Below are 10,358 nucleotides of genomic sequence, written 5' to 3'. Positions count from 1 at the left end.
GAGAATTGCATGAACCTGGGAGGCAGAGGTTGCAGTGAGCCGAGATTGCACTACTGCACTCCAGCCAGGGCAAAAGAACGAGACTCTATCTCCACAAAGGAAAAGAAAAAAAAAAAAAAATACACCATCAGAAATTACTACAAACACCTCTACGCACACAAACTACAAAACCTAGATGAGATGGATAAATTTCTGGAAACATACACCCTATACCCTCCTACTTCTGAGGTAGGGAGAAATTGATTCCCTGAACAGACTAATAACAGGCTCCAAAATTGAATCAGTAATAAATAGCCTACCAATCAACCAGTAATAAAAAGCCTACCAACCAGTCCTGGGCTTTCAAAGAAGCATGCAACTGGATGGATTCACAACCAAATTTTACCAGATGTACAAACAAACAAACAAACAAACAAACAAAAAAACACCCAAAGCTGGTACCATTCCTACAGAAACGATTCCAAAAAAAATTGACAATGAATGACTCCCCCCCAACTCATTCTATGAGGCCAGCATCATCTTGATACCTGGCAGAAACAACAAAAAAACAAAACTTCAGGCCAGTATCCTTGATGAACTTTGATGCAAAAGTCCTCAACAAAATACTTGCAAATCTAATACAGCAGCGTATCAAAAAGCTAATCCACCATGACAAAGTAGGCTTCATCCCTGGTATGCGAGGTTGGTTCAACATAGGCAAATCAATAAATGTTATTTATCACATAAACAGAACTAAAGACAAAAACCACATGATTATCTCAATAGACACAGAAAAGGCTTCTGATAAAATTCAACACTCCTTCTTGTTAAAACCTCTCAGACTAGGTATTGAAGGAATATACCTCAAAATAATAAGAGCCATCTATGAAAAACTTACAGCCAACATTATATTGAATGGGCAAAAGCTGGAAGCATTCCCCTTGAAAACTGGCACAAGACAAGAATGCTCTCTCTCACCATTTCTATTTAACATAATATTGGAAGTCCTAGCCAGAACAATTAGGCAAGAGAAAGAAAGGGCATTGAAACAGGAAGAGAGAAAGTCTAACTATCTGTTCGCAGATAACATGATTCTATATCTAGAAAACCCCATAGCATCAGCTCAAAAGCTCCTTAAGCTGATAAATAACTTCAAAGTTACAGGATACAAAAATCCATGTACAAAAATCATTAGCATTTCTATGCACCAACAACAGCCAAACTGAGAGGCAAATCAGAAACACAATCTCATTCACAATTGCCACAAAAATAAAATACTTAGGAATATAGCTAACCAGGAAGATGAAAAAGCTTTACAATGAGAATTACAAAACACTGCTCAAAGAAATCAGAGAAGACACAAATGGGAAAACATCCTATGTTCATGAATAGGAAAAATCAATACCATTACAATGGCTACGCTGCCCAAAGCAATTTGCAGATTCAATGCTATTCCTATCACACTACCAATAACATTTCACAGAACTGGAAAAAACTGTTTTAAAATTCATATGGAACCAAAAAAAGAGCCTGAAAAGCCAAAGACATACCTAAGCAAAAAGAACAAAGCTGGAGGCATCACGTTACCTGACTTCAAATTACAATACAAAGCTACAGTAACCAAAACAGCATGGTACTGGTACAAAAACAGACACATAGACCAAGGAAGCAGAATAGAGAGCCCAGAAATAAGACCACACATCTATGACCATCTGATCTTCAACAAAGCTGACAAAAAACAAGCAATGGGGAAAAGACTCCCTAGTCAATAAGTGGTGCTGGGATAACTGGCTAGCCAGCCATATGCAGAAGATTGAAGCTGGACCCCTTGCTTACACCATACACAAAAATTAGCTCGAGATGTATTAAAGACTTAAATGTAAAACCCCAAAATATAAAAACCCCAGAAGACAACCTAGGCAATACCATCGTGAACATAGGAACAGGCAGATTTCATGACAAAGACACCAAAAGCAATCACAACAAAAGCAAAATTCGACAAGTGGGTCTGATTAAACTTAAGAGATACTGCACAGCAAAAGAAACTATCAACAGAGTAAACAGCCAATCTAAAATGGGAGAAAATGTTTGCAAACTATGCATCTGACAAAGGTCTAATATCCAGCATCTATGAGGGACTTAAATTTATAAAAACAACAACCCCATTAAAAAGTGGGCAAAGGACATGAACAGACACTTCTCAAAAGAAGACATACATGCAGCCAACAAACATATTTAAAAAGGCTTAAAGTATAATAAAAAACTTAAGAAAAAAGCTTAATATAACTGACTAGACAAATGCAAATAAAACCATAATGAGATACCACTTCACACCAGTCAGAATGGCTATTATTAAAACTCAAAAAATACCTGTAATCCCAGCACTTTGGGAGGCCGAGGTGGGTGGATCACGAGGTCAGGAGATCGAGACCATCCTGGCTAACACGGTGAAACCCCATCTCTACTAAAAATACAAAAAAATTAGCCGGGCGTGGTGGCAGGCGCCTGTAGTCCCAGCTACTTGGGAGGCTGAGGCAGGAGAATGGCATGAACCCAGGAGGCGGAGCTTGCAGTGAGCCGAGATAGTGCCACTGCACTCCAGCCTTGGCGACAGAGCAAGACTCCGCCTCAAAAAAAAAAACAAAAACAAAACAAAACAAAAAAAACAAAACAAAACAAAAAAAACTCAAAAAATAACAGATACTAGTGAGGTTTTGGAGAAAAGAGAACACTTATACACTGTTGCTGGGAGTGTAAATTAATTCAACCATTGTGGAAAGCAGTATGTTGATTCCTCAAAGAGCTGAAAGCAAAACTACCATTAAACTCAGCAATCCCATTACTGGGTATATACCCAGTGGAATATTAAGTCATTTTACCATAAAGACACATGCATGCAAATGTTCATTGCAGCACTATTCACAATAGCAAATACATGGACTCAACCTAAATGCCCATAAATGAAGACTGGATAAAGAAAATGAGGTACATATACACTATGGAACACTACACAGCCATAAAAAAGAATGAGATCATATCTTTTGTGGGAACATGGATGGAGCTAGAGGCCATTATCCTTAGTAAACCGACACAGGAACAGAAAACCAAATGCTGCATGTTCTCACTTGTAAGTGGGAGCTAAATAATAAAAACTCACTAACACAAAGAAGGAAACAACAGACACTGGGGTCTACTTGAGTGGGGAGGTTGGGAGGAGGAAGAAGAGCAGAAAAGGTGACTATTGGGTATTGGCTTAATTCTTAGGTAATGAAATATATGTACGACAATTCCCCATGGCACATGTTCACCTATATAACAAACCTTCATATACACCCCCAAATCTAAAATTAAAAAAAAGCAAAAAAGGAGACATTACACTAGAAGACATACCACAGACATATAAAAGATCAGAAATTATAAATAACTAATAGAAAATTGATAAATTCCTGGACACATAAAACCTATCCAGGTTGAGTCAGGAAGAAACAGAAAACCTGGACAGACCAACAATGAGAAACGAGATTGAACCAGTATTAAAAAGTCTCTCAACAAAAAAATGTGCAGGACTGCATGACTTCACTGTTGAATTCTGCCAACGTAAGAATATTTAATACCAATTTTCCTCAAACTATTGCAAAAAATTGAAAAGGAGGAAATTTTCCCTAATTCAAATTTTTCTCTAATTAAAAAAAGAGAAAACCACATGCCAATATCCCTGATTAACAGACAAAAATCCTCAAAACACTACCAAACTAAATCCAACATCAAAAACATAATACACCATGATCTAGTGGAATTTATCCCAAGGATGCAAGGATGGTTCAACATACACAAGTTAAACACAATATATCACATCAACAGAAGGGAGGACAAAAACCATATGATCATTTCAGTAAATGGAGAAAAGGCATTTGATAAAATTCAACATACCTTAATGATAAAAACTTCAACATAGTAGGCATAGAAGGAAATACCTCAACATAATAAAGACCATATACAACAAGTCCACATCTAACATCACACTGAATGGGAAACAGCTGAAAACCTTTTCTCCGAAAACTGAAACAAGACAAGAATGTTCACTTTCACCACTCATATTAAACATAGTACTGGAAGTCCTAGTCAGAGCAATAAAGTAAGAGAAATGAAAGACATAGGCCAGGCACAGTGGCTCATACCTGTAATCTCAGCAGTTTGGGAGGCCAAGGTGGGAGGATAACCTGAGGTTAGGAGTTTGAGACCAGCCTGGCCAACATGGTGAAACCCCGTCTCTACTAAAAAAAAATACAAAAATTAGCCAGGTGTGGTGGCTGGCACCTGTAATCCCAGCTACTCATGGGGCTGAGGCAGGAGAATCGCTTGAACCTGGGAGGCAGAGGTTGCAGTGAGCCAAGATTGCACCACTGCACTGCAGCCTGTGTGACAGAGTAAGACCCTGTCTCAAACAAACAAACAAAAACCTCAAAATTTGGAAAGAGGAAGTCAAATTGTTCCTCTGCAGATAATATGATCTTATATCTAGAAAAAAAAACTTTAAAAACTTATATTCAATAAATTTATTTCACAAAATAGGATATAAAATCAACTTACAAAAATCAACAGCATTTCTAAACACCAATAATAAACTGAGAAATAAATCAAAAAGGCAATCCCATTTACAATGGCTCCAAAAAATAATAATACCTAGGAATAAATTTAACCAAGGAAACAAAAGACCTTTACAAGGAAAACTACAAGAGTCGGTTGAAAGAAATTAAAGAGGACACAAATAGAAAGACATTCCATGCTCATGAATCAGAAGAGTTAACATGGTTAAAATGACCACACTACCCAAAGCAATCTACAGATTCAACACAATCTCTATCAAAATACCAATGTCATTTTTCACAGAAATAGAAAAAACAATCCTAGAATTCAAATGAAACCAAAAAAGAGCCAGAATAGTCAAAGTCCTCCTGAACAAAAAGAACAAAGCTGGAGGCATCACACTACCTGGTTCAAAATCTATTACAAGGCTATAGTAACCAAAACAGTACAGTACTGGTATAAAACCAGACACACAGACCAATGGAACAGAATAGAGAACACAGAAAAAGTCACATACTCACAGCCAACTGATTTTTGACAAAAACACCAAGAACAGACACTGGGGAAAGGACATGCTTTTCAATAAGTAATGCTGGGAAAATTGAACATCTATATGCAGAAAAATGAAACTGGATCCCTATTTATCACTGTATATAAATGTCAACTCAAGCTAGATGAAAGGCTTAAATGTAACATCTGAAAATATAAAACTGCTAGAAGAAAACAGGGAAAACACTTCAGGGCATTGATCTAGACAAAGATTTTCTGGCTAAGACCCCAAAAGCACAGATAATAAAAACAGAAATAGACAATGAGACTATCATAAACTAAAAAGCATCTGCACAGCAATCAATGTAATGAAGAGAATCTGTTGCATGTGAGAAAATATTAGCCACCTATTCATCCCTCAAGGGGCTATTATCTAGAATATACAAGCAACTCAAACAACTCAATAATATAATAATAATCATTAAAAAGTGGGGAAAATACATGAATAGACATTTCTCAAAAGACGACATACAAGTGGCCAATAGGTAAATGAAATTTTTAAAAAGCTCATCACTACTCATCAGGGAAATGCACATTGAAACCACAATGAGATATAGTTAGAATAACTATAACAAAAAAATTTTTAAAAAACAAAACAGATGCTGGCAAGGATACAGAGAAAAGGCAACTCTTGTACACTGTTGGTGGGAATGTAAATTAGCATAGCCACTATGCAAAATATGGAGATTTCCCTGAAAACTAAAAATAGAGCTACCATATGACCCAGCAATTCCACTACTGGGAATTTAGTCAAAGGAAAAAAAATCAGTGTATCAAATAGATACCTGCCCTCTCATATTTATTGCAGTACCCTTCACAATAGGAAACGTAGGGAATCAACCCAAGTGGCCATCGATGTATGAATGAATGAATGAATGAATAAATAAATGAAATGTGATATATACACAATGGGACACTATTTGGCCATAAAATAAAGAATGAAACCATGACATTTTCAGCAACATGCATAGAACTGAAGGTCATTATGTTACATGAAATAAGCCAGGCTCAGAAAGACAAATATTGCATGTTTTCACTCATATATTGAAGCTAAGAAAGTTGATTTCATAAAAGCAGAGAGTAGAATGATACATACCAGAGACTGGGAAAGGTGTGGTGGTAGAGGGGGGATGAAGAGACGTTGGTTAATGGATACAAACATACAGTTGGATAGAAGGAATAAGTTCTAATGTTTGATAGCAGAGGAGGGTGACTATAGTTAGCAATGTGTTATATATGTCAAAATAGCTAGAAGAGAGGCCTCGAGATATTCCCAACCCAAGAAACAATACTCAAGGTAATGGATACCCTGTATACCCAGACTTTATTATTACACATTCTATGCATGTAACAAGATAACATGTACCCATTAATATGTACAAATATTATGTATCAATTCTAGAAATGTGACAACCAACAAATTTTATATCAAGCAAAACTGTCCTTCAGAAGTGAGAGAAATATTTTATCCCTCATGCCCTTCCCACCCTTTCCCCGAGTCCCCAAAGTCCATTGTGTCATTCTTATGCGTTTGCATCCTAATAGGTTAGCTCCCACTTATGAGTGAGAACATACAATGTTTGGTTTTCCATTCCTGAGTTTCTTCACTTAGAATAATAGTCTCCAATCTCATCCAGGTTGCTGTGAATGCCATTAATTCATTCCTTTTTATGATTGAGTAGTATTTCATCAAATATATATATATATAAAACGTTTATATATAAACTGTGATATATACATATATGTGTTTCTTTATCCACTCATTGATTGATGGACATTTACCAAAATCTCACAAATCACCACCAAAGAACTTACTCATGTAACCAAACACTACCCAATAACCTATGGAAATAAAAATTTTTTAAAATAAACTCATAAGTCAACGAACTGCAGCCCTTGAGCCAAATTCAGCTTGCTACTCGTTTTTCTACAGCTTATGAGCTAAGAATGATTCTTACAGTTTAAAATAGTTGAAAAATTAACAGGAATAATATTTCACAACACGTGAAAATTTTACGTAATTTACATTTTAGGGTAATAAATTAAGTTTCATTGGGGGGAAAAAAGTGAGGGAGATATTAAAAGATTCCCAGATAACCCTTTTGCAGCGATCACCAAAGCGGGAATGGCCAAAACGAAGTTCAATCCCTTTGTGACTTCCAACCGAAGCAAGAATCGCAAAAGGTATTTCAAAGCACCTTTCCACATTCGCAGGAGGATGTCTTTCCCTGTTTCCAAACAGCTGAGACAGAAGTACAATGCGCGATGCGCGATCCATGCCCATTCAGGTTGTATGAGGACACTATAAAGGTCAGCAAATTGGCAAAGTACTCCAGGTTTACAGGAAGAAATATGTTATCTACACTGAATGGGTGCAGCAGGAAATGGCTAATGGCACAACTGTCCACGCAGGCATTCACCCCAGCAAGGTGGTTATCACTAGGCTAAAAATGGACAAAGATCACAAAAAGATCTTTGACCGGAAAGCCAAATCTCACCAAGTGGGAAAGGAAAAGGGCAAATACAAGGAAGAAACAATTAAGAAGAGGCAGGAATAAAGTAATCTTATACACACGCTTTGATTAAAACTTAACGACCAAAAAAAGAGATTCCCATATAAGTACAAATTGAGGGAGTTTGTGACCACTAGACCCGCCCTGCAAAAAATACTACAGGGAGTCCTACAGGTTGAAATGAAAGGACACTAGACAATAACATGAAGCTATATGAAGAAATAAAGATCTCAGCAAAGGTAAATACATGGGCAAGTTTTAAAGCTAATATTCTTGTAAGAATTATCTGTAACCATATTGTTTCCTGCATGATTTAAGAGGTAAAAATTATTACTAGTCCAAAAGCTAGTACAGTTAACCCTTAGAACAACATGGGTCCACTTATATGTGGATTTTTACTTTTCTTTTTTTTTTTTTTTGGAGACAGGGTCTCACTGTGTCACCCAGACTGGATTGAAGTGGTGCAATAATGGCTCACTGCAGCCTCAACCTCCCAGGCCCAGGTGATCCTCTTATCTCAGCCTCCCAAGTAGCTGGGACCACAGGCATGTGCCATCATGCCTGGCTAATTTTTTTTTGGTATTTTCTGTAGAGACAGGTTTTTGCCATGTTGCCTAGGCTGGTTTCAAACTCCTGGACTCAAGGGATCCACCTTCCTTAGCCTCCCAAAGTGCTGGGATCACAGGCGTGAACCACCATGCCCAACCATATGTGGATTTAAAAAAAAAAAATTGAAAAACTTTTTGGAGATTTGCAACAATTTGAAAATAATCACAGATGAATTGCATAGTCTGAAAATATAAAAAAGTAAATGTTATGAATGTATAAACTATAAATAGGTGCTATTTTATCATTTACTACCATAAAATATATAGAAATTAGAAAAAGTTAAAATTTATGAAAACTTACACACACATTTACATGCCATACTTGTGCTATTTGCAATCAGAGAAATGTAAATAAAGATGTGATATTAAACCACAACTGCATAAAATTAACTGAAGTACATACTGTACTGTTGTAATAATTTCATAGATACTTTCTGTTGCTGTTGCAGTCAGATCAAGTATGGTGAGTATCTGCTTAAAATGTTGTGTGATGCTATGCATCTCCATGTGAACAGTTTGTCCCTCTAGTAAATTGCATATAGCAGTAAAAAGATCTCCGGCAGTTCTCACGTATTTTTCCTTAAGTTTAGTGAAATACTGTAAACCTTGAGTAACAACCTGAGGCCCATACAAAATGCCACTAGTGATGCTGGAAGTGTTCAAGAAGGTGAGAAAAGTCATGACATTACAAGAAAAAGTTGAACTACTTGATATGTATAGACTGAGGTCTGCAGCTGGGGTTGTCCACCATTTCAAGATAAATGAATCCTACATTAGGACCACTGTGAAATAACGAAGCTAAAGCTGCAGCTATGCCAGCAGGCATGAAAAACCTTGTTCTCTGTACAAAATACTTTATCTCATATTGAAAATGCAGCTTTTATACGAGTACAGGGTTGCTAGAAGAAAGGCATACATGGATATGGTTCAAAGATGGCCGAATAGGAATAGCTCCAGTCTACAGCTCCCAGCATGAGCAACGGAGAAGAAAGATGATTTCTGCATTTCCACCTGAGGTACCAGGTTCATCTCACTGGGACTGGTTGGACAGTGGGTACAGCCCACGCAGTGTGAATGGAAGCAACACAGGGCATCACCTCACCTGGGAAGCGCAAGGGGTCGGGGAATTCCCTTTCCCAGCCAAAGAAGCCACGACAGATGGTACCTGGAAAAACTGGGACACTCTCACCCTAATACTGTGCTTTTCCAATGGTCTTAGCAAATGGCACACCAGAAGATTATATCCCACACCTGGCTCAGTGGGTCCTGCACCCACAGAGCCTTGCTCACTGCTAGCACAGCAGTCAGAGATCAAACCGCAAGGCAGCAGTGAGGCTGGGGGAGGGGCATCCACCATTGCTGAGGCTTGACTAGGTAAACAAAGTGGCCGGGAAACTCAAACTGGGTGGAGACCACCGCAGCTCAACGAGACCTGCCTGCCTCTGTAGACCCCACCTCCAGGGACAGGGCATAGCTGAACAAAAGGCAGCAGAAACTTCTGCAGACTTAAACATTCCTGTCTGACAGCTTTGAAGACAGTAGTGGTTCTCCCAGTGTGGAGTTTGACATCTGAGAACGGACAGACTGCCTCCTCAAGTGGGTCCCTGACCCCTGAGTAGCCTAAGTGGGAGGCACCTCCCAGTAGGGGCTGACACCTCACATGGTTGGATGACCCTCTGAGACAAAGCTGCCAGAGGAACAATCAGGCAGCAACATTTGCTGTTCTGCAGCATCCGTTGGTGATACCCAGGCAAACAGGGTCTGGAGTGGACCTCCAGCAAACTCCAACAGACCTGTAGCTGAGGGTCCTGACTGTTAGAAGGAAAACTAACAAACAGAAAGGACATCCACACCAAAACCCCATCTGTATGTCACCATCATCAAAGACTGAAGGTAGATAAAACCATAAAGATGGGGAGACACCAGAGCAGAAAAACTGAAAATTCTAAAAATCAGAGCACCTCTTCTCCTCCAAAGGAACACAGCTCCCTCACCAGCAACAGAACAAGGCTGGACAGAGAATGACTTTGACAAGTTGAGAGAAGGCTTCAGATGATCGGTAATAACAAACTTCTCTGAGCTAAAAAGGAGGATGTTCTAACCCATCACAAAGAAGCTAAAA

At 38.3% G+C, this 10,358-nt stretch overlaps 1 pseudogene; it reads left to right on the top strand.

Moving 5' to 3' along the window:
- Positions 1-7,196: 7,196 nt before the first annotated feature.
- On the top strand, positions 7,197-7,937 carry LOC103244867 (large ribosomal subunit protein uL24-like; annotated as a pseudogene).
- The last annotated feature ends 2,421 nt before the right edge of the window (positions 7,938-10,358 follow it).

The sequence above is a fragment of the Chlorocebus sabaeus genome, chromosome 23 (assembly GCF_047675955.1).
Source record: "Chlorocebus sabaeus isolate Y175 chromosome 23, mChlSab1.0.hap1, whole genome shotgun sequence".
Lineage (NCBI taxonomy): Eukaryota > Metazoa > Chordata > Mammalia > Primates > Cercopithecidae > Chlorocebus > Chlorocebus sabaeus.
The sequence above is the reverse complement of the archived record's forward strand: the minus strand, read 5'-3'. Positions and strand labels throughout refer to the sequence as shown.